Source organism: Eubalaena glacialis, chromosome 1 (genome assembly GCF_028564815.1).
Source record: "Eubalaena glacialis isolate mEubGla1 chromosome 1, mEubGla1.1.hap2.+ XY, whole genome shotgun sequence".
In the NCBI taxonomy this organism is placed as follows: domain Eukaryota; kingdom Metazoa; phylum Chordata; class Mammalia; order Artiodactyla; family Balaenidae; genus Eubalaena; species Eubalaena glacialis.
In genome coordinates, this window is record NC_083716.1 from 135,650,702 (window position 1) to 135,675,435 (window position 24,734).

Below are 24,734 nucleotides of genomic sequence, written 5' to 3' on the forward strand. Positions count from 1 at the left end.
CGCCCTTTTTGGCCAAGGGCATCTTTGTCATCGTTTTGCCGCTTTTCATGCGCTTTAAAGGCGAGTCGAATCTACCTCCTGAAATCCGTTTCCTGCACTTCTGCCTTGCTTTCAAATCTTCTTCGTTTCCTTCCCTCAATATATTTGTGGACGAGAGTTATCATTTATAACTCTGCAGCTTTGTGAATTGCAGTGGCCCTGAGCTCCATTTGTCAGCTCGCTTTTTTGGGAGCTGGCCGCAAAAGCGCAGGATTGCTTCAGGCCCTATTCTGGTTCCGGGGGGCAGGCTGAGCCTGTGCTTCATTCTTCTTCCTGATGAGGAAATAGAGTGACCGCTGCCTGTCCCAACACCTAGAGCTAGTCTCTCATTGGTTCCCCGTCTTCCCGTTCATCCTCAGGACAAATTGCAACCTGTACGAAACAAACAGGAGGTTCAAGGTGCTGATTCTCCAAGTAGGGAGATTGTTAGTAAAGCGGCTGAAATGGCGAACCCGAGCACAAGGAGAGGAGAAATGAGGTGCGTTTTAGAAACCTTTCCCGATCACACGCTGTACCATCTTCTGGGTTTCCCATGCACGTTTTCGATGTAGGAAGATGCCCTTGAACCTGGAGATTTGGGACCCATGGGGTGGGTAGCACGCGGTACTACTTTAAAGGGTCTGCGATTGCTCACCCGACCTCACCAATCCTCTCAGCCCCAAGAGTGTCCAGCCTTATGTCTCATCCAGCTGTGGGTCTAGATATGGTCAATCCAGGTTGCATCAGAGCCTCCGAACGGATTTTGTAAGAATTTCTCTCTCTTTCACTGTCTTTGTTTTATGGCGTTCATTTTAAGTAATTTATTTTGATAATGGGGTTGAGCTGCTTTTCCCTGCTGTGTTTATGCCGCTTTACACCCTCTTGATTCAAGTCCAGAGAGATATCAATACATAGGTTTTAAGATTCTTGCTAGTCAGATATATTCTTGTGCGGTGAATAGGGGGTGTTGAGTCCGGTTCACTGAGCAGGGAGGAGGTCTTGTCTGTTACATATTTGGCTTATGGAACGGTATGTGAGCTAATTTCAAACCCTTGTTTTATGCATCAGCCCACCTCACCTTTCCCGTTAAGCAGCCATAGCGTGTCTTCTAAATGTGTGACTCTGTTCTGTTTTGTAATTCAGTTCAAGTGTAGCGATTTTGACATGCCCTCTATAAGTGATATCTTAGGATAAGAGTCTTTTTCTGTGTGACTTATTTCACTTAGAATCCTCGTCCCTAAATCCACCCATCATGCTGCTACTAGCCTTATGACATTGATTTCATGGCTGAGTGATATTCCATTGTGCCTAAGTACCACAACTTCTTTATCCATTTTTCTCTTTCCTGGCATGTTTAAGGTGTACCTAAGTGGAGGTTCTTGTACACAGAGCAGCCCGAAACTTTGGGGTGCCTGTGTCTTGTTGATTTTTAGTTTTCCCAATTTATACGCCCATGAGTGGAAGTGCCCTATGCTCTGTAAACTGTGTTTATTACATGTTTCAGGACACACCGTACACTTCTCCAGAGTGGCTGTTGGCAATTGGCATCCCGCCCATCAGCGAAGCAAGGCTCCCATGTCTCCATGGCCTGTCTTGCATTTCTGGTTTTTACACTTTTTGCAGCATGGCCCTCTTGACCGGTGGCAAGCGAGATTTCTTTGTAGTGCTGATTTGCACTTTCGGCTTGCTTGGTTGGCCAAAAAGGGCGTATGCGTTTTTTCCTGAATATATTCCTGAATATATTCAGGAAAAAACGCATACGCCCTTTTTGGCCAAGGGCATCTTTGTCATCGTTTTGCCGCTTTTCATGTGCTTTAAAGGCGAGTCGAATCTACCTCCTGAAATCCGTTTCCTGCACTTCTGCCTTGCTTTCAAATCCTCTTCGTTTCCTTCCCTCAATATATTTGTGGACGAGAGTTATCATTTATAACTCTGCAGCTTTGTGAATTGCAGTGGCCCTGAGCTCCATTTGTCAACTCGCTTTTTTGGGAGCTGGCCGCAAAAGCGCAGGATTCCTTCAGGCCCTATTCTGGTTCCGGGGGGCAGGCTGAGCCTGTGCTTCATTCTTCTTCCTGATGGGGAAATAGAGTGACCTGTGCCTGTCCCAACACCTAGAGCTAGTCTCTCATTGGTTCCCCGTCTTCCCGTTCATCCTCAGGACAAATTGCAACCTGTACGAAACAAACAGGAGGTTCAAGGTGCTGATTCTCCAAGTAGGGAGATTGTTAGTAAAGCGGCTGGAATGGCGAACCCGAGCACAAGGAGAGGAGAAATGAGGTGCGTTTTAGAAACCTTTCCCGATCACACGCTGTACCATCTTCTGGGTTTCCCAGGCATGTTTTCGATGTAGGAAGATGCCCTTGAACCTAGAGATTTGGGACCCATGGGGTGGGTACCACGAGGTATTACTTTAAACGGTCTGCGTTTGCTCACCCAACCTCACCAATGCTCTCAGCCCCAAGATTGTCCAGCCTTTTGTCTCATCCAGCTGTGGGTCTAGATATGGTCAATGCAGGTTGCATCAGAGCCCCCAAACAGATTTTGTAAGAATTTCTCTCTCTTTCACTGTCTTTGTTTTATGAGGGTTTTTTTAAGTAATTTATTTTGATAATGGGGTTTACCTGCTTTTCCCTGCTGTGCTTATGCCGCTTTACACCCTCTTAATTCAACTCCAGAAAGATATCAATACATAGGTTTTAAGATTCTTGCTAGTTAGATATATTCTTGTGCGGTGAATAGGGGGTGTTGAGTCCAGTTCACTGAGCAGGGAGGAGGTCTTGTCTGTTACATATTTGGCTTATGGAACGGTATGTGAGCTAATTTCAAACCCTTGTTTTATGCATCAGCCCACCTCACCTTTCCCGTTAAGCAGCCATAGTGTGTCTTCTAAATGTGTGACTCTGTTCTGTTTTGTAATTCAGTTCAAGTGTAGCGATTTTGACATGCCCTCTATAAGTGATATCTTAGGATAACTGCCTTTTTCTGTGTGACTTATTTCACTTAGAATCCTCGTCCCTAAATCCACTCATCATGCTGCTACTAGCCTTATGACATTGATTTCATGGCTGAGTGATATTCCATTGTGCCTAAGTACCACAACTTCTTTATCCATTTTTCTCTTTCCTGGGTTACTTAAGGTGTAGCTAAGTGGAGGTTGTTTTACACAGAGCAGCCCTAAACTTTGGGGTGCCTGTGTCTTGTTGATTTTTAGTTTTCCCAATTTATACGCCCATGAGTGGAAGTGCCCTATGCTCTGTAAGCTGTGTTTATTACATGTTTCAGGACACACCGTACACTTCTCCAGAGTGGTTGTTGGCAATTGACATCCCACCCCTCAGCCTAGCAAGGCTCCCATGTCTCCATGGCCTGTCCTGCATTTCTGGTTTTTACTCTTTTTGCAGCGTGGCCCTTTTGACCGATGGCAAGTGAGACTTCTTTGTAGTGCTGATTTGCACTTCCGGCTTGCTTGGTTGGCCAAAAAGGGCGTATGCGTTTTTTCCTGAATATATTCAGGAAAAAACGCATACGCCCTTTTTGGCCAAGGGCATCATTGTCAACGTTTTGCCGCTTTTCATGTGCTTTAAAGGCGAGTCGAATCTACCTCCTGAAATCGGTTTCCTGCAATTCTGCCTTGCTTTCAAATCCTCTTCGTTGCCTTCCCTCAATATATTTGTGGACGAGAGTTATCATTGATAACTCTGCAGGTTTGTGAATTGCAGTGGCCCTGAGCTCCATTTGTCAGCTCGCTTTTTTGGGAGCTGGCCGCAAAAGCGCAGGATTGCTTCAGGCCCTATTCTGGTTCCGGGGGGCAGGCTGAGCCTGTGCTTCATTCTTCTTCCTGATGAGGAAATAGAGTGACCGCTGCCTGTCCCAACACCTAGAGCTAGTCTCTCATTGGTTCCCCGTCTTCCCGTTCATCCTCAGGACAAATTGCAACCTGTACGAAACAAACAGGAGGTTCAAGGTGCTGATTCTCCAAGTAGGGAGATTGTTAGTAAAGCGGCTGGAATGGCGAACCCGAGCACAAGGAGAGGAGAAATGAGGTGCGTTTTAGAAACCTTTCCCGATCACACGCTGTACCATCTTCTGGGTTTCCCATGCACGTTTTCGATGTAGGAAGATGCCCTTGAACCTGGAGATTTGGGACCCATGGGGTGGGTAGCACGCGGTACTACTTTAAAGGGTCTGCGATTGCTCACCCAACCTCACCAATCCTCTCAGCCCCAAGAGTGTCCAGCCTTATGTCTCATCCAGCTGTGGGTCTAGATATGGTCAATCCAGGTTGCATCAGAGCCTCCGAACGGATTTTGTAAGAATTTCTCTCTCTTTCACTGTCTTTGTTTTATGGCGTTCATTTTAAGTAATTTATTTTGATAATGGGGTTGAGCTGCTTTTCCCTGCTGTGTTTATGCCGCTTTACACCCTCTTGATTCAAGTCCAGAGAGATATCAATACATAGGTTTTAAGATTCTTGCTAGTCAGATATATTCTTGTGCGGTGAATAGGGGGTGTTGAGTCCGGTTCACTGAGCAGGGAGGAGGTCTTGTCTGTTACATATTTGGCTTATGGAACGGTATGTGAGCTAATTTCAAACCCTTGTTTTATGCATCAGCCCACCTCACCTTTCCCGTTAAGCAGCCATAGTGTGTCTTCTAAATGTGTGACTCTGTTCTGTTTTGTAATTCAGTTCAAGTGTAGCGATTTTGACATGCCCTCTATAAGTGATATCTTAGGATAAGAGTCTTTTTCTGTGTGACTTATTTCACTTAGAATCCTCGTCCCTAAATCCACCCATCATGCTGCTACTAGCCTTATGACATTGATTTCATGGCTGAGTGATATTCCATTGTGCCTAAGTACCACAACTTCTTTATCCATTTTTCTCTTTCCTGGCATGTTTAAGGTGTACCTAAGTGGAGGTTCTTGTACACAGAGCAGCCCGAAACTTTGGGGTGCCTGTGTCTTGTTGATTTTTAGTTTTCCCAATTTATACGCCCATGAGTGGAAGTGCCCTATGCTCTGTAAACTGTGTTTATTACATGTTTCAGGACACACCGTACACTTCTCCAGAGTGGCTGTTGGCAATTGGCATCCCGCCCATCAGCGAAGCAAGGCTCCCATGTCTCCATGCCCTGTCTTGCATTTCTGGTTTTTACACTTTTTGCAGCATGGCCCTCTTGACCGGTGGCAAGCGAGACTTCTTTGTAGTGCTGATTTGCACTTTCGGCTTGCTTGGTTGGCCAAAAAGGGCGTATGCGTTTTTTCCTGAATATATTCCTGAATATATTCAGGAAAAAACGCATACGCCCTTTTTGGCCAAGGGCATCTTTGTCATCGTTTTGCCGCTTTTCATGTGCTTTAAAGGCGAGTCGAATCTACCTCCTGAAATCCGTTTCCTGCACTTCTGCCTTGCTTTCAAATCCTCTTCGTTGCCTTCCCTCAATATATTTGTGGACGAGAGTTATCATTTATAACTCTGCAGCTTTGTGAATTGCAGTGGCCCTGAGCTCCATTTGTCAACTCGCTTTTTTGGGAGCTGGCCGCAAAAGCGCAGGATTGCTTCAGGCCCTATTCTGGTTCCGGGGGGCAGGCTGAGCCTGTGCTTCATTCTTCTTCCTGATGGGGAAATAGAGTGACCTGTGCCTGTCCCAACACCTAGAGCTAGTCTCTCATTGGTTCCCCGTCTTCCCGTTCATCCTCAGGACAAATTGCAACCTGTACGAAACAAACAGGAGGTTCAAGGTGCTGATTCTCCAAGTAGGGAGATTGTTAGTAAAGCGGCTGGAATGGCGAACCCGAGCACAAGGAGAGGAGAAATGAGGTGCGTTTTAGAAACCTTTCCCGATCACACGCTGTACCATCTTCTGGGTTTCCCAGGCATGTTTTCGATGTAGGAAGATGCCCTTGAACCTAGAGATTTGGGACCCATGGGGTGGGTACCACGAGGTATTACTTTAAACGGTCTGCGTTTGCTCACCCAACCTCACCAATGCTCTCAGCCCCAAGATTGTCCAGCCTTTTGTCTCATCCAGCTGTGGGTCTAGATATGGTCAATGCAGGTTGCATCAGAGCCCCCAAACAGATTTTGTAAGAATTTCTCTCTCTTTCACTGTCTTTGTTTTATGAGGGTTTTTTTAAGTAATTTATTTTGATAATGGGGTTTACCTGCTTTTCCCTGCTGTGCTTATGCCGCTTTACACCCTCTTAATTCAACTCCAGAAAGATATCAATACATAGGTTTTAAGATTCTTGCTAGTTAGATATATTCTTGTGCGGTGAATAGGGGGTGTTGAGTCCAGTTCACTGAGCAGGGAGGAGGTCTTGTCTGTTACATATTTGGCTTATGGAACGGTATGTGAGCTAATTTCAAACCCTTGTTTTATGCATCAGCCCACCTCACCTTTCCCGTTAAGCAGCCATAGTGTGTCTTCTAAATGTGTGACTCTGTTCTGTTTTGTAATTCAGTTCAAGTGTAGCGATTTTGACATGCCCTCTATAAGTGATATCTTAGGATAACTGCCTTTTTCTGTGTGACTTATTTCACTTAGAATCCTCGTCCCTAAATCCACTCATCATGCTGCTACTAGCCTTATGACATTGATTTCATGGCTGAGTGATATTCCATTGTGCCTAAGTACCACAACTTCTTTATCCATTTTTCTCTTTCCTGGGTTACTTAAGGTGTAGCTAAGTGGAGGTTGTTTTACACAGAGCAGCCCTAAACTTTGGGGTGCCTGTGTCTTGTTGATTTTTAGTTTTCCCAATTTATACGCCCATGAGTGGAAGTGCCCTATGCTCTGTAAGCTGTGTTTATTACATGTTTCAGGACACACCGTACACTTCTCCAGAGTGGTTGTTGGCAATTGACATCCCACCCCTCAGCCTAGCAAGGCTCCCATGTCTCCATGGCCTGTCCTGCATTTCTGGTTTTTACTCTTTTTGCAGCGTGGCCCTTTTGACCGATGGCAAGTGAGACTTCTTTGTAGTGCTGATTTGCACTTCCGGCTTGCTTGGTTGGCCAAAAAGGGCGTATGCGTTTTTTCCTGAATATATTCAGGAAAAAACGCATACGCCCTTTTTGGCCAAGGGCATCATTGTCAACGTTTTGCCGCTTTTCATGTGCTTTAAAGGCGAGTCGAATCTACCTCCTGAAATCGGTTTCCTGCAATTCTGCCTTGCTTTCAAATCCTCTTCGTTGCCTTCCCTCAATATATTTGTGGACGAGAGTTATCATTGATAACTCTGCATGTTTGTGAATTGCAGTGGCCCTGAGCTCCATTTGTCAGCTCGCTTTTTTGGGAGCTGGCCGCAAAAGCGCAGGATTGCTTCAGGCCCTATTCTGGTTCCGGGGGGCAGGCTGAGCCTGTGCTTCATTCTTCTTCCTGATGGGGAAATAGAGTGACCTGTGCCTGTCCCAACACCTAGAGCTAGTCTCTCTTTGATTCCCCGTCTTCCCGTTCATCCTCAGGACAAATTGCAACCTGTACGAAACAAACAGGAGGTTCCAGGTGCTGATTCTCCAAGTAGGGAGATTGTTAGTAAAGCGGCTGGAATGGCGAATCCGAGCACAAGGAGAGGAGAAATGAGGTGCGTTTTAGAAACCTTTCCCGATCACATGGTGTACCATATTCTGCGTTTCCCATGCACGTATTCGATGTAGGAAGATGCCCTTGAACCTGGAGATTTGGGACCCATGGGGTGGGTAGCACGCGGTACTACTTTAAAGGGTCTGCGATTGCTCACCCAACCTCACCAATCCTCTCAGCCCCAAGAGTGTCCAGCCTTATGTCTCATCCAGCTATGGGTCTAGATATGGTTAATCCAGGTTGCATCAGAGCCTCCGAACGGATTTTGTAAGAATTTCTCTCTATTTCACTGTCTTTGTTTTATGGCGTTCATTTTAAGTAATTTATTTTGATAATGGGGTTGAGATGCTTTTCCCTGCTGTGTTTATGCCGCTTTACACCCTCTTGATTCAAGTCCAGAGAGATATCAATACATAGGTTTTAAGATTCTTGCTAGTCAGATATATTCTTGTGCGGTGAATAGGGGGTGTTGAGTCCAGTTCACTGAGCAGGGAGGAGGTCTTGTCTGTTACATATTTGGCTTATGGAACGGTATGTGAGCTAATTTCAAACCCTTGTTTTATGCATCAGCCCACCTCACCTTTCCCGTTAAGCAGCCATAGTGTGTCTTCTAAATGTGTGACTCTGTTCTGTTTTGTAATTCAGTTCAAGTGTAGCGATTTTGACATGCCCTCTATAAGTGATATCTTAGGATAAGAGTCTTTTTCTGTGTGACTTATTTCACTTAGAATCCTCGTCCCTAAATCCACTCATTATGCTGCTACTAGCCTTATGACATTGATTTCATGGCTGAGTGATATTCCATTGTGCCTAAGTACCACAACTTCTTTATCCATTTTTCTGTTTCCTGGGATACTTAAGGTGTAGCTAAGTGGAGGTTCTTGTACACAGAGCAGCCCGAAACTTTGGGGTGCCTGTGTCTTGTTGATTTTTAGTTTTCCCAATTTATACGCCCATGAGTGGAAGTGCCCTATGCTCTGTAAACTGTGTTTATTACATGTTTCAGGACACACCGTACACTTCTCCAGAGTGGCTGTTGGCAATTGGCATCCCGCCCATCAGCGAAGCAAGGCTCCCATGTCTCCATGGCCTGTCTTGCATTTCTGGTTTTTACACTTTTTGCAGCATGGCCCTCTTGACCGGTGGCAAGCGAGACTTTTTGTAGTGCTGATTTGCACTTCCGGCTTGCTTGGTTGGCCAAAAAGGGCGTATGCGTTTTTTCCTGAATATATTCCTGAATATATTCAGGAAAAAACGCATACGCCCTTTTTGGCCAAGGGCATCTTTGTCATCGTTTTGCCGCTTTTCATGTGCTTTAAAGGCGAGTCGAATCTACCTCCTGAAATCCGTTTCCTGCACTTCTGCCTTGCTTTCAAATCCTCTTCGTTTCCTTCCCTCAATATATTTGTGGACGAGAGTTATCATTTATAACTCTGCAGCTTTGTGAATTGCAGTGGCCCTGAGCTCCATTTGTCAACTCGCTTTTTTGGGAGCTGGCCGCAAAAGCGCAGGATTGCTTCAGGCCCTATTCTGGTTCCGGGGGGCAGGCTGAGCCTGTGCTTCATTCTTCTTCCTGATGGGGAAATAGAGTGACCTGTGCCTGTCCCAACACCTAGAGCTAGTCTCTCATTGGTTCCCCGTCTTCCCGTTCATCCTCAGGACAAATTGCAACCTGTACGAAACAAACAGGAGGTTCAAGGTGCTGATTCTCCAAGTAGGGAGATTGTTAGTAAAGCGGCTGGAATGGCGAACCCGAGCACAAGGAGAGGAGAAATGAGGTGCGTTTTAGAAACCTTTCCCGATCACACGCTGTACCATCTTCTGGGTTTCCCAGGCATGTTTTCGATGTAGGAAGATGCCCTTGAACCTGGAGATTTGGGACCCATGGGGTGGGTACCGCGCGGTATTACTTTAAAGCGTCTGCGTTTGCTCACCCAACCTCACCAATCCTCTCAGCCCCAAGATTGTCCAGCCTTCTGTCTCATCCAGCTGTGGGTCTAGATATGGTCAATGCAGGTTGCATCAGAGCCCCCAAACAGATTTTGTAAGAATTTCTCTCTCTTTCACTGTCTTTGTTTTATGAGGTTTTTTTAAAGTAATTTATTTTGATAATGGGGTTTAGCTGCTTTTCCCTGCTGTGCTTATGCCGCTTTACACCCTCTTGATTCAACTCCAGAGAGATATCAATACATAGGTTTTAAGATTCTTGCTAGTTAGATATATTCTTGTGCGGTGAATAGGGGGTGTTGAGTCCAGTTCACTGAGCAGGGAGGAGGTCTTGTCTGTTACATATTTGGCTTATGGAACGGTATGTGAGCTAATTTCAAACCCTTGTTTTATGCATCAGCCCACCTCACCTTTCCCGTTAAGCAGCCATAGTGTGTCTTCTAAATGTGTGACTCTGTTCTGTTTTGTAATTCAGTTCAAGTGTAGCGATTTTGACATGCCCTCTATAAGTGATATCTTAGGATAAGTGTCTTTTTCTGTGTGACTTATTTCACTTAGAATCCTCGTCCCTAAATCCACTCATCATGCTGCTACTAGCCTTATGACATTGATTTCATGGCTGAGTGATATTCCATTGTGCCTAAGTACCACAACTTCTTTATCCATTTTTCTCTTTCCTGGGTTACTTAAGGTGTAGCTAAGTGGAGCTTGTTGTACACAGAGCAGCCCTAAACTTTGGGGTGCCTGTGTCTTGTTGATTTTTAGTTTTCCCAATTAATACGCCCATGAGTGGAAGTGCCCTATGCTCTGTAAGCTGTGTTTATTACATGTTTCAGGACACACTGTACACTTCTCCAGAGTGGTTGTTGGCAATTGACATCCCACCCCTCAGCCTAGCAAGGCTCCCATGTCTCCATGGCCTGTCCTGCATTTCTGGTTTTTACTCTTTTTGCAGCGTGGCCCTTTTGACCGATGGCAAAGGAGACTTCTTTGTAGTGCTGATTTGCACTTCCGGCTTGCTTCGTTGGCCAAAAAGGGCGTATGCGTTTTTTCCTGAATATATTCAGGAAAAAACGCATACGCCCTTTTTGGCCAAGGGCATCATTGTCAACGTTTTGCCGCTTTTCATGTGCTTTAAAGGCGAGTCGAATCTACCTCCTGAAATCTGTTTCCTGCAATTCTGCCTTGCTTTCAAATCCTCTTCGTTGCCTTCCCTCAATATATTTGTGGACGAGAGTTATCATTTATAACTCTGCAGGTTTGTGAATTGCAGTGGCCCTGAGCTCCATTTGTCAACTCGCTTTTTTGGGAGCTGGCCGCAAAAGCGCAGGATTGCTTCAGGCCCTATTCTGGTTCCGGGGGGCAGGCTGAGCCTGTGCTTCATTCTTCTTCCTGATGGGGAAATAGAGTGACCTGTGCCTGTCCCAACACCTAGAGCTAGTCTCTCATTGGTTCCCCGTCTTCCCGTTCATCCTCAGGACAAATTGCAACCTGTACGAAACAAACAGGAGGTTCCAGGTGCTGATTCTCCAAGTAGGGAGATTGTTAGTAAAGCGGCTGGAATGGCGAATCCGAGCACAAGGAGAGGAGAAATGAGGTGCGTTTTAGAAACCTTTCCCGATCACATGGTGTACCATATTCTGCGTTTCCCATGCACGTTTTCGATGTAGGAAGATGCCCTTGAACCTGGAGATTTGGGACCCATGGGGTGGGTAGCACGCGGTACTACTTTAAAGGGTCTGCGATTGCTCACCCAACCTCACCAATCCTCTCAGCCCCAAGAGTATCCAGCCTTATGTCTCATCCAGCCGTGGGTCTAGATATGGTTAATCCAGGTTGCATCAGAGCCTCCGAACGGATTTTGTAAGAATTTCTCTCTCTTTCACTGTCTTTGTTTTATGGCGTTCATTTTAATTAATTTATTTTGATAATGGGGTTGAGATGCTTTTCCCTGCTGTGTTTATGCCGCTTTACACCCTCTTGATTCAAGTCCAGAGAGATATCAATACATAGGTTTTAAGATTCTTGCTAGTCAGATATATTCTTGTGCGGTGAATAGGGGGTGTTGAGTCCAGTTCACTGAGCAGGGAGGAGGTCTTGTCTGTTACATATTTGGTTTATGGAACGGTATGTGAGCTAATTTCAAACCCTTGTTTTATGCATCAGCCCACCTCACCTTTCCCGTTAAGCAGCCATAGTGTGTCTTCTAAATGTGTGACTCTGTTCTGTTTTGTAATTCAGTTCAAGTGTAGCGATTTTGACATGCCCTCTATAAGTGATATCTTAGGATAACTGTCTTTTTCTGTGTGACTTATTTCACTTCGAATCCTCGTCCCTAAATCCACTCATCATGCTGCTACTAGCCTTATGACATTGATTTCATGGCTGAGTGATATTCCATTGTGCCTAAGTACCACAACTTCTTTATCCATTTTTCTCTTTCCCGGGATACTTAAGGTGTAGCTAAGTGGAGGTTCTTGTACACAGAGCAGCCCTAAACTTTGGGGTGCCTGTGTCTTGTTGATTTTTAGTTTTCCCAATTTATACGCCCATGAGTGGAAGTGCCGTATGCTCTGTAAGCTGTGTTTATTACATATTTCAGACACACCGTACACTTCTCCAGAGTGGCTGTTGGCAATTGACATCCCGCCCATCAGCGTAGCAAGGCTCCCATGTCTCCACGGCCTGTCCTGCATTTCTGGTTTTTACACTTTTTGCAGCATGGCCCTTTTGACCGATGGGAAGCGAGACTTCTTTGTAGTGCTGATTTGCACTTCCGGCTTGCTTGGTTGGCCAAAAAGGGCGTATGCGTTTTTTCCTGAATATATTCAGCAAAAAACGCATACGCCCTTTTTGGCCAAGGGCATCATTGTCAACGTTTGCCCGCTTTTCATGTGCTTTAAAGTGAGTCGAATCTACCTCCTGATATCCGTTTCCTGCAATTCTGCCTTGCTTTCAAATCCTCTTCATTTCCTTCCCTCAATATATTTGTGGACGAGAGTTATCATTTATAATTCTGCAGCTTTGTGAATTGCAGTGGCCCTGAGCTCCATTTGTCAACTCGCTTTTTTGGGAGCTGCCCGCAAAAGTGTAGGATTGCTTCAGGCCCTATTCTGGTTCCGGGGGGCAGGCTGAGCCTGTGCTTCATTCTTCTTCCTGATGGGGAAATAGAGTGACCTGTGCCTGTCCCAACACCTAGAGCTAGTCTCTCATTGGTTCCCCGTCTTCCCGTTCATCCTCAGGACAAATTGCAACCTGTACGAAACAAACAGGAGGTTCAAGGTGCTGATTCTCCAAGTAGGGAGATTGTTAGTAAAGCGGCTGGAATGGCGAACCCGAGCACAAGGAGAGGAGAAATGAGGTGCGTTTTAGAAACCTTTCCCGATCACACGCTGTACCATCTTCTGGGTTTCCCAGGCGTGTTTTCGATGTAGGAAGATGCCCTTGAACCTGGAGATTTGGGACCCATGGGGTGGGTACCACGCGGTATTACTTTAAACGGTCTGCGTTTGCTCACCCATCCTCAGCAATCCTCTCAGCCCCAAGATTCTCCAGCCTTTTGTCTCATCCAGCTGTGGGTCTAGATATGGTCAATGCAGGTTGCATCAGAGCCCCCAAACAGATTTTGTAAGAATTTCTCTCTCTTTCACTGTCTTTGTTTTATGAGGTTTTTTTTAAGTAATTTATTTTGATAATGGGGTTGAGCTGCTTTTCCCTGCTGTGTTTATGCCGCTTTACACCCTCTTGATTCAAGTCCAGAGAGATATCAATACATAGGTTTTAAGATTCTTGCTAGTCAGATATATTCTTGTGCGGTGAATAGGTGGTGTTGAGTCCAGTTCACTGAGCAGGGAGGAGGTCTTGTCTGTTACATATTTGGCTTATGGAACGGTATGTGAGCTAATTTCAAACCCTTGTTTTATGCATCACCCCACCTCACCTTTCCCGTTACGCAGCCATAGTGTGTCTTCTAAATATGTGACTCTGTTCTGTTTTGTAATTCAGTTCAAGTGTAGCGATTTTGACATGCCCTCTATAAGTGATATCTTAGGATAAGTGTCTTTTTCTGTGTGACTTATTTCACTTCGAATCCTCGTCCCTAAATCCACTCATCATGCTGCTACTAGCCTTATGACATTGATTTCATGGCTGAGTGATATTCCATTGTGCCTAAGTACCACAACTTCTTTATCCACTTTTCTCTTTCCTGGGATGTTTAAGGTGTACTGAAGTGGAGGTTCTTGTACACAGAGCAGCCCTAAACTTTGGGGTGCCTGTGTTTTGTTGATTTTTAGTTTTCCCAATTTATACGCCCATGAGTGGAAGTGCCCTATGCTCTGTAAGCTGTGTTTATTACATGTTTCAGGACACACCGTACACTTCTGCAGAGTGGCTGTTGGCAATTGACATCCCGCCCATCAGCGTAGCAAGGCTCCCATGTCTCCATGGCCTGTCCTGCATTTCTGGTTTTTACACTTTTTGCAGCATGGCCCTTTTGACCGATGGCAAGCGAGACTTCTTTGTAGTGCTGATTTGCACTTCCGGCTTGCTTGGTTGGCCAAAAAGGGCGTATGCGTTTTTTCCTGAATATATTCAGCAAAAAACGCATACGCGCTTTTTGGCCAAGGGCATCATTGTCAACGTTTGACCGCTTTTCATGTGCTTTAAAGGCGAGTCGAATCTACCTCCTGAAATCTGTTTCCTGCAATTCTGCCTTGCTTTCAAATCCTCTTCGTTGCCTTCCCTCAATATATTTGTGGACGAGAGTTATCATTAATAACTCTGCAGGTTTGTGAATTGCAGTGGCTCTGAGCTCCATTTGTCAACTCGCTTTTTTGGGAGCTGGCCGCAAAAGCGCAGGATTGCTTCAGGCCCTATTCTGGTTCCGGGGGGCAGGCTGAGCCTGTGCTTCATTCTTCTTCCTGATGAGGAAATAGAGTGACTGCTGCCTGTCCCAACACCTAGAGCTAGTCTCTCATTGGTTCCCCGTCTTCCCGTTCATCCTCAGGACAAATTGCAACCTGTACGAAACAAACAGGAGGTTCAAGGTGCTGATTCTCCAAGTAGTTAGATTGTTAGTAAAGCGGCTGGAATGGCGAACCCGAGCACAAGGAGAGGAGAAATGAGGTGCGTTTTAGAAACCTTTCCCGATCACACGGTGTATCATCTTCTGGGTTTCCCAGGCATGTTTTCGATGTAGGAAGATGCCCTTGAACCTGGAGATTTGGGACCCATGGGGTGGGTACCGCGCGGTATTAATTTAAAGCGTCTGCGTTTGCTCACCCAACCTCACCAATCCTCTCAGCCCCAAGAGTGTCCAGCCTTATGTCTCATCCAGCTGTGGGTCTAGATATGGTCAATCCAGGTTGCATCAGAGCCCCCGAACGGATTTTGTAAGAATTTCAATCTCTTTCACTGTCTTTATTTTATGGGGTTCATTTTAAGTAATTTATTTTGATAATGGGGTTGAGCTGTTTTTCCCTCCTGTGTTTATGCCGCTTTACACCCTCTTGATTCAACTCCAGAGAGATATCAATACATAGGTTTCAAGATTCTTGCTAGTCAGATATATTCTTGTGCGGTGAATAGGGTGTGTTGAGTCCAGTTGACTGAGCAGGGAGGAGGTCTTGTCTTTTACATATTTGGCTTATGGAACGGTATGTGAGCTAATTTCAAACCCTTGTTTTATGCATCACCCCACCTCACCTTTCCCGTTACGCAGCCATAGTGTGTCTTCTAAATGTGTGACTGTGTTCTGTTTTGTAATTCAGTTCAAGTGTAGCGATTTTGACATGCCCTCTAAAAGTGATATCTTAGGATAAGTGTCTTTTTCTGTGTGACTTATTTCACTTAGAATCCTCATCCCTAAATCCACTCATCATGCTGCTACTAGCCTTATGACATTGATTTCATAGCTGAGTGATATTCCATTGTGCCTAAGTACCATAACTTCTTTATCCATTTTTCTCTTTCCTGGGATACTTAAGGTGTAGCTAAGTGGAGGTTCTTGTACACAGAGCAGCCCTAAACTTTGGGGTGCCTGTGTCTTGTTGATTTTTAGTTTTCCCAATTTATACGCCCATGAGTGGAAGTGCCCTATGCTCTGTAAGCTGTGTTTATTACATGTTACAGGACAAACCGTACACTTCTCCAGAGTGTTTGTTGGCAATTGACATCCCACCCCTCAGCCTAGCAAGGCTCCCATGTCTCCATGGCCTGTCCTGCATTTCTGGTTTTTACACTTTTTGCAGCATGGCCCTTTTGACCGATGGGAAGCGAGACTTCTTTGTAGTGCTGATTTGCACTTCTGGCTTGCTTGGTTGGCCAAAAAGGGCGTATGCGTTTTTTCCTGAATATATTCAGCAAAAAACGCATACGCCCTTTTTGGCCAAGGGCATCATTGTCAACGTTTGCCCGCTTTTCATGTGCTTTAAAGTGAGTCGAATCTACCTCCTGATATCCGTTTCCTGCAATTCTGCCTTGCTTTCAAATCCTCTTCATTTCCTTCCCTCAATATATTTGTGGACGAGAGTTATCATTTATAATTCTGCAGCTTTGTGAATTGCAGTGGCCCTGAGCTCCATTTGTCAACTCGCTTTTTTGGGAGCTGCCCGCAAAAGTGCAGGATTGCTTCAGGCCCTATTCTGGTTCCGGGGGGCAGGCTGAGCCTGTGCTTCATTCTTCTTCCTGATGGGGAAATAGAGTGACCTGTGCCTGTCCCAACACCTAGAGCTAGTCTCTCATTGGTTCCCCGTCTTCCCGTTCATCCTCAGGACAAATTGCAACCTGTACGAAACAAACAGGAGGTTCAAGGTGCTGATTCTCCAAGTAGGGAGATTGTTAGTAAAGCGGCTGGAATGGCGAACCCGAGCACAAGGAGAGGAGAAATGAGGTGCGTTTTAGAAACCTTTCCCGATCACACGCTGTACCATCTTCTGGGTTTCCCAGGCATGTTTTCGATGTAGGAAGATGCCCTTGAACCTGGAGATTTGGGACCCATGGGGTGGGTACCACGCGGTATTACTTTAAACGGTCTGCGTTTGCTCACCCATCCTCACCAATCCTCTCAGCCCCAAGATTCTCCAGCCTTTTGTCTCATCCAGCTGTGGGTCTAGATATGGTCAATGCAGGTTGCATCAGAGCCCCCAAACAGATTTTGTAAGAATTTCTCTCTCTTTCACTGTCTTTGTTTTATGAGGTTTTTTTTAAGTAATTTATTTTGATAATGGGGTTGAGCTGCTTTTCCCTGCTGTGTTTATGCCGCTTTACACCCTCTTGATTCAAGTCCAGAGAGATATCAATACATAGGTTTTAAGATTCTTGCTAGTCAGATATATTCTTGTGCGGTGAATAGGGGGTGTTGAGTCCAGTTCACTGAGCAGGGAGGAGGTCTTGTCTGTTACATATTTGGCTTATGGAACGGTATGTGAGCTAATTTCAAAGCCTTGTTTTATGCATCAGCCCACCTCACCTTTCCCGTTAAGCAGCCATAGTGTGTCTTCTAAATGTGTGACTCTGTTCTGTTTTGTAATTCAGTTCAAGTGTAGCGATTTTGACATGCCCTCTATAAGTGATATCTTAGGATAAGTGTCTTTTTCTGTGTGACTTATTTCACTTAGAATCCTCGTCCCTAAATCCACTCATCATGCTGCTACTAGCCTTATGACATTGATTTCATGGCTGAGTGATATTCCATTGTGCCTAAGTACCACAACTTCTTTATCCATTTTTCTCTTTCCTGGGTTACTTAAGGTGTAGCTAAGTGGAGCTTGTTGTACACAGAGCAGCCCTAAACTTTGGGGTGCCTGTGTCTTGTTGATTTTTAGTTTTCCCAATTAATACGCCCATGAGTGGAAGTGCCCTATGCTCTGTAAGCTGTGTTTATTACATGTTTCAGGACACACTGTACACTTCTCCAGAGTGGTTGTTGGCAATTGACATCCCACCCCTCAGCCTAGCAAGGCTCCCATGTCTCCATGGCCTGTCCTGCATTTCTGGTTTTTACTCTTTTTGCAGCGTGGCCCTTTTGACCGATGGCAAAGGAGACTTCTTTGTAGTGCTGATTTGCACTTCCGGCTTGCTTCGTTGGCCAAAAAGGGCGTATGCGTTTTTTCCTGAATATATTCAGGAAAAAACGCATACGCCCTTTTTGGCCAAGGGCATCATTGTCAACGTTTTGCCGCTTTTCATGTGCTTTAAAGGCGAGTCGAATCTACCTCCTGAAATCTGTTTCCTGCAATTCTGCCTTGCTTTCAAATCCTCTTCGTTGCCTTCCCTCAATATATTTGTGGACGAGAGTTATCATTTATAACTCTGCAGGTTTGTGAATTGCAGTGGCCCTGAGCTCCATTTGTCAACTCGCTTTTTTGGGAGCTGGCCGCAAAAGCGCAGGATTGCTTCAGGCCCTATTCTGGTTCCGGGGGGCAGGCTGAGCCTGTGCTTCATTCTTCTTCCTGATGGGGAAATAGAGTGACCTGTGCCTGTCCCAACACCTAGAGCTAGTCTCTCATTGGTTCCCCGTCTTCCCGTTCATCCTCAGGACAAATTGCAACCTGTACGAAACAAACAGGAGGTTCCAGGTGCTGATTCTCCAAGTAGGGAGATTGTTAGTAAAGCGGCTGGAATGGCGAATCCGAGCACAAGGAGAGGAGAAATGAGGTGCGTTTTAGAAACCTTTCCCGATCACATGGTGTACCATATTCTGCGTTTCCCATGCACGTTTTCGATGTAGGAAGATGCCCTTGAACCTGGAGATTTGGGACCCATGGGGTGGGTAGCACGCGGTACTACTTTAAAGGGTCTGCGATTGCTCACCCAACCTCACCAATCCTCTCAGCCCCAAGAGTATCCAGCCTTATGTCTCATCCAGCCGTGGGTCTAGATATGGTTAATCCAGGTTGCATCAGAGCCTCCGAACGGATTTTGTAAGAATTTCTCTCTCTTTCACTGTCTTTGTTTTATGGCCTTCATTTTAATTAATTTATTTTGATAATGGGGTTGAGATGCTTTTCCCTGCTGTGTTTATGCCGCTTTACACCCTCTTGATTCAAGTCCAGAGAGATATCAATACATAGGTTTTAAGATTCTTGCTAGTCAGATATATTCTTGTGCGGTGAATAGGGGGTGTTGAGTCCAGTTCACTGAGCAGGGAGGAGGTCTTGTCTGTTACATATTTGGCTTATGGAACGGTATGTGAGCTAATTTCAAACCCTTGTTTTATGCATCAGCCCACCTCACCTTTCCCGTTAAGCAGCCATAGTGTGTCTTCTAAATGTGTGACTCTGTTCTGTTTTGTAATTCAGTTCAAGTGTAGCGATTTTGACATGCCCTCTATAAGTGATATCTTAGGATAACTGTCTTTTTCTGTGTGACTTATTTCACTTCGAATCCTCGTCCCTAAATCCACTCATCATGCTGCTACTAGCCTTATGACATTGATTTCATGGCTGAGTGATATTCCATTGTGCCTAAGTACCACAACTTCTTTATCCATTTTTCTCTTTCCCGGGATACTTAAGGTGTAGCTAAGTGGAGGTTCTTGTACACAGAGCAGCCCTAAACTTTGGGGTGCCTGTGTCTTGTTGATTTTTAGTTTTCCCAATTTATACGCCCATGAGTGGAAGTGCCGTATGCTCTGTAAGCTGTGTTTATTACATATTTCAGACACACCGTACACTTCTCCAGAGTGGCTGTTGGCAATTGACATCCCGCCCATCAGCGTAGCAAGGCTCCCATGTCTCCACGGCCTGTCCTGCATTTCTGGTTTTTACACTTTTTGCAGCATGGCCCTTTTGACCGATGGGAAGCGAGACTTCTTTGTAGTGCTGATTTGCACTTCCGGCTTGCTTGGTTGGCCAAAAAGGGCGTATGCGTTTTTTCCTGAATATATTCAGCAAAAAACGCATACGCCCTTTTTGGCCAAGGGCATCATTGTCAACGTTTGCCCGCTTTTCATGTGCTTTAAAGTGAGTCGAATCTACCTCCTGATATCCGTTTCCTGCAATTCTGCCTTGCTTTCAAATCCTCTTCATTTCCTTCCCTCAATATATTTGTGGACGAGAGTTATCATTTATAATTCTGCAGCTTTGTGAATTGCAGTGGCCCTGAGCTCCATTTGTCAACTCGCTTTTTTGGGAGCTGCCCGCAAAAGTGTAGGATTGCTTCAGGCCCTATTCTGGTTCCGGGGGGCAGGCTGAGCCTGTGCTTCATTCTTCTTCCTGATGGGGAAATAGAGTGACCTGTGCCTGTCCCAACACCTAGAGCTAGTCTCTCATTGGTTCCCCGTCTTCCCGTTCATCCTCAGGACAAATTGCAACCTGTACGAAACAAACAGGAGGTTCCAGGTGCTGATTCTCCAAGTAGGGAGATTGTTAGTAAAGCGGCTGGAATGGCGAACCCGAGCACAAGGAGAGGAGAAATGAGGTGCGTTTTAGAAACCTTTCCCGATCACACGCTGTACCATCTTCTGGGTTTCCCAGGCATGTTTTCGATGTAGGAAGATGCCCTTGAACCTGGAGATTTGGGACCCATGGGGTGGGTACCACGCGGTATTACTTTAAACGGTCTGCGTTTGCTCACCCATCCTCAGCAATCCTCTCAGCCCCAAGATTCTCCAGCCTTTTGTCTCATCCAGCTGTGGGTCTAGATATGGTCAATGCAGGTTGCATCAGAGCCCCCAAACAGATTTTGTAAGAATTTCTCTCTCTTTCACTGTCTTTGTTTTATGAGGTTTTTTTTAAGTAATTTATTTTGATAATGGGGTTGAGCTGCTTTTCCCTGCTGTGTTTATGCCGCTTTACACCCTCTTGATTCAAGTCCAGAGAGATATCAATACATAGGTTTTAAGATTCTTGCTAGTCAGATATATTCTTGTGCGGTGAATAGGTGGTGTTGAGTCCAGTTCACTGAGCAGGGAGGAGGTCTTGTCTGTTACATATTTGGCTTATGGAACGGTATGTGAGCTAATTTCAAACCCTTGTTTTATGCATCACCCCACCTCACCTTTCCCGTTACGCAGCCATAGTGTGTCTTCTAAATATGTGACTCTGTTCTGTTTTGTAATTCAGTTCAAGTGTAGCGATTTTGACATGCCCTCTATAAGTGATATCTTAGGATAAGTGTCTTTTTCTGTGTGACTTATTTCACTTCGAATCCTCGTCCCTAAATCCACTCATCATGCTGCTACTAGCCTTATGACATTGATTTCATGGCTGAGTGATATTCCATTGTGCCTAAGTACCACAACTTCTTTATCCACTTTTCTCTTTCCTGGGATGTTTAAGGTGTACTGAAGTGGAGGTTCTTGTACACAGAGCAGCCCTAAACTTTGGGGTGCCTGTGTTTTGTTGATTTTTAGTTTTCCCAATTTATACGCCCATGAGTGGAAGTGCCCTATGCTCTGTAAGCTGTGTTTATTACATGTTTCAGGACACACCGTACACTTCTGCAGAGTGGCTGTTGGCAATTGACATCCCGCCCATCAGCGTAGCAAGGCTCCCATGTCTCCATGGCCTGTCCTGCATTTCTGGTTTTTACACTTTTTGCAGCATGGCCCTTTTGACCGATGGCAAGCGAGACTTCTTTGTAGTGCTGATTTGCACTTCCGGCTTGCTTGGTTGGCCAAAAAGGGCGTATGCGTTTTTTCCTGAATATATTCAGCAAAAAACGCATACGCGCTTTTTGGCCAAGGGCATCATTGTCAACGTTTGACCGCTTTTCATGTGCTTTAAAGGCGAGTCGAATCTACCTCCTGAAATCTGTTTCCTGCAATTCTGCCTTGCTTTCAAATCCTCTTCGTTGCCTTCCCTCAATATATTTGTGGACGAGAGTTATCATTAATAACTCTGCAGGTTTGTGAATTGCAGTGGCTCTGAGCTCCATTTGTCAACTCGCTTTTTTGGGAGCTGGCCGCAAAAGCGCAGGATTGCTTCAGGCCCTATTCTGGTTCCGGGGGGCAGGCTGAGCCTGTGCTTCATTCTTCTTCCTGATGAGGAAATAGAGTGACTGCTGCCTGTCCCAACACCTAGAGCTAGTCTCTCATTGGTTCCCCGTCTTCCCGTTCATCCTCAGGACAAATTGCAACCTGTACGAAACAAACAGGAGGTTCAAGGTGCTGATTCTCCAAGTAGTTAGATTGTTAGTAAAGCGGCTGGAATGGCGAACCCGAGCACAAGGAGAGGAGAAATGAGGTGCGTTTTAGAAACCTTTCCCGATCACACGGTGTATCATCTTCTGGGTTTCCCAGGCATGTTTTCGATGTAGGAAGATGCCCTTGAACCTGGAGATTTGGGACCCATGGGGTGGGTACCGCGCGGTATTAATTTAAAGCGTCTGCGTTTGCTCACCCAACCTCACCAATCCTCTCAGCCCCAAGAGTGTCCAGCCTTATGTCTCATCCAGCTGTGGGTCTAGATATGGTCAATCCAGGTTGCATCAGAGCCCCCGAACGGATTTTGTAAGAATTTCAATCTCTTTCACTGTCTTTATTTTATGGGGTTCATTTTAAGTAATTTATTTTGATAATGGGGTTGAGCTGTTTTTCCCTCCTGTGTTTATGCCGCTTTACACCCTCTTGATTCAACTCCAGAGAGATATCAATACATAGGTTTCAAGATTCTTGCTAGTCAGATATATTCTTGTGCGGTGAATAGGGTGTGTTGAGTCCAGTTGACTGAGCAGGGAGGAGGTCTTGTCTTTTACATATTTGGCTTATGGAACGGTATGTGAGCTAATTTCAAACCCTTGTTTTATGCATCACCCCACCTCACCTTTCCCGTTACGCAGCCATAGTGTGTCTTCTAAATGTGTGACTGTGTTCTGTTTTGTAATTCAGTTCAAGTGTAGCGATTTTGACATGCCCTCTAAAAGTGATATCTTAGGATAAGTGTCTTTTTCTGTGTGACTTATTTCACTTAGAATCCTCATCCCTAAATCCACTCATCATGCTGCTACTAGCCTTATGACATTGATTTCATAGCTGAGTGATATTCCATTGTGCCTAAGTACCATAACTTCTTTATCCATTTTTCTCTTTCCTGGGATACTTAAGGTGTAGCTAAGTGGAGGTTCTTGTACACAGAGCAGCCCTAAACTTTGGGGTGCCTGTGTCTTGTTGATTTTTAGTTTTCCCAATTTATACGCCCATGAGTGGAAGTGCCCTATGCTCTGTAAGCTGTGTTTATTACATGTTACAGGACAAACCGTACACTTCTCCAGAGTGTTTGTTGGCAATTGACATCCCACCCCTCAGCCTAGCAAGGCTCCCATGTCTCCATGGCCTGTCCTGCATTTCTGGTTTTTACACTTTTTGCAGCATGGCCCTTTTGACCGATGGGAAGCGAGACTTCTTTGTAGTGCTGATTTGCACTTCTGGCTTGCTTGGTTGGCCAAAAAGGGCGTATGCGTTTTTTCCTGAATATATTCAGCAAAAAACGCATACGCCCTTTTTGGCCAAGGGCATCATTGTCAACGTTTGCCCGCTTTTCATGTGCTTTAAAGTGAGTCGAATCTACCTCCTGATATCCGTTTCCTGCAATTCTGCCTTGCTTTCAAATCCTCTTCATTTCCTTCCCTCAATATATTTGTGGACGAGAGTTATCATTTATAATTCTGCAGCTTTGTGAATTGCAGTGGCCCTGAGCTCCATTTGTCAACTCGCTTTTTTGGGAGCTGCCCGCAAAAGTGCAGGATTGCTTCAGGCCCTATTCTGGTTCCGGGGGGCAGGCTGAGCCTGTGCTTCATTCTTCTTCCTGATGGGGAAATAGAGTGACCTGTGCCTGTCCCAACACCTAGAGCTAGTCTCTCATTGGTTCCCCGTCTTCCCGTTCATCCTCAGGACAAATTGCAACCTGTACGAAACAAACAGGAGGTTCAAGGTGCTGATTCTCCAAGTAGGGAAATTGTTAGTAAAGCGGCTGGAATGGCGAACCCGAGCACAAGGAGAGGAGAAATGAGGTGCGTTTTAGAAACCTTTCCCGATCACACGCTGTACCATCTTCTGGGTTTCCCAGGCATGTTTTCGATGTAGGAAGATGCCCTTGAACCTGGAGATTTGGGACCCATGGGGTGGGTACCACGCGGTATTACTTTAAACGGTCTGCGTTTGCTCACCCATCCTCACCAATCCTCTCAGCCCCAAGATTCTCCAGCCTTTTGTCTCATCCAGCTGTGGGTCTAGATATGGTCAATGCAGGTTGCATCAGAGCCCCCAAACAGATTTTGTAAGAATTTCTCTCTCTTTCACTGTCTTTGTTTTATGAGGTTTTTTTTAAGTAATTTATTTTGATAATGGGGTTGAGCTGCTTTTCCCTGCTGTGTTTATGCCGCTTTACACCCTCTTGATTCAAGTCCAGAGAGATATCAATACATAGGTTTTAAGATTCTTGCTAGTCAGATATATTCTTGTGCGGTGAATAGGGGGTGTTGAGTCCAGTTCACTGAGCAGGGAGGAGGTCTTGTCTGTTACATATTTGGCTTATGGAACGGTATGTGAGCTAATTTCAAAGCCTTGTTTTATGCATCACCCCACCTCACCTTTCCCGTTACGCAGCCATAGTGTGTCTTCTAAATATGTGACTCTGTTCTGTTTTGTAATTCAGTTCAAGTGTAGCGATTTTGACATGCCCTCTATAAGTGATATCTTAGGATAAGTGTCTTTTTCTGTGTGACTTATTTCACTTCGAATCCTCGTCCCTAAATCCACTCATCATGCTGCTACTAGCCTTATGACATTGATTTCATGGCTGAGTGATATTCCATTGTGCCTAAGTACCACAACTTCTTTATCCACTTTTCTCTTTCCTGGGATGTTTAAGGTGTACTGAAGTGGAGGTTCTTGTACACAGAGCAGCCCTAAACTTTGGGGTGCCTGTGTTTTGTTGATTTTTAGTTTTCCGAATTTATACGCCCATGAGTGGAAGTGCCCTATGCTCTGTAAGCTGTGTTTATTACATGTTTCAGGACACACCGTACACTTCTGCAGAGTGGCTGTTGGCAATTGACATCCCGCCCATCAGCGTAGCAAGGCTCCCATGTCTCCATGGCCTGTCCTGCATTTCTGGTTTTTACACTTTTTGCAGCATGGCCCTTTTGACCGATGGCAAGCGAGACTTCTTTGTAGTGCTGATTTGCACTTCCAGCTTGCTTGGTTGGCCAAAAAGGGCGTATGCGTTTTTTCCTGAATAT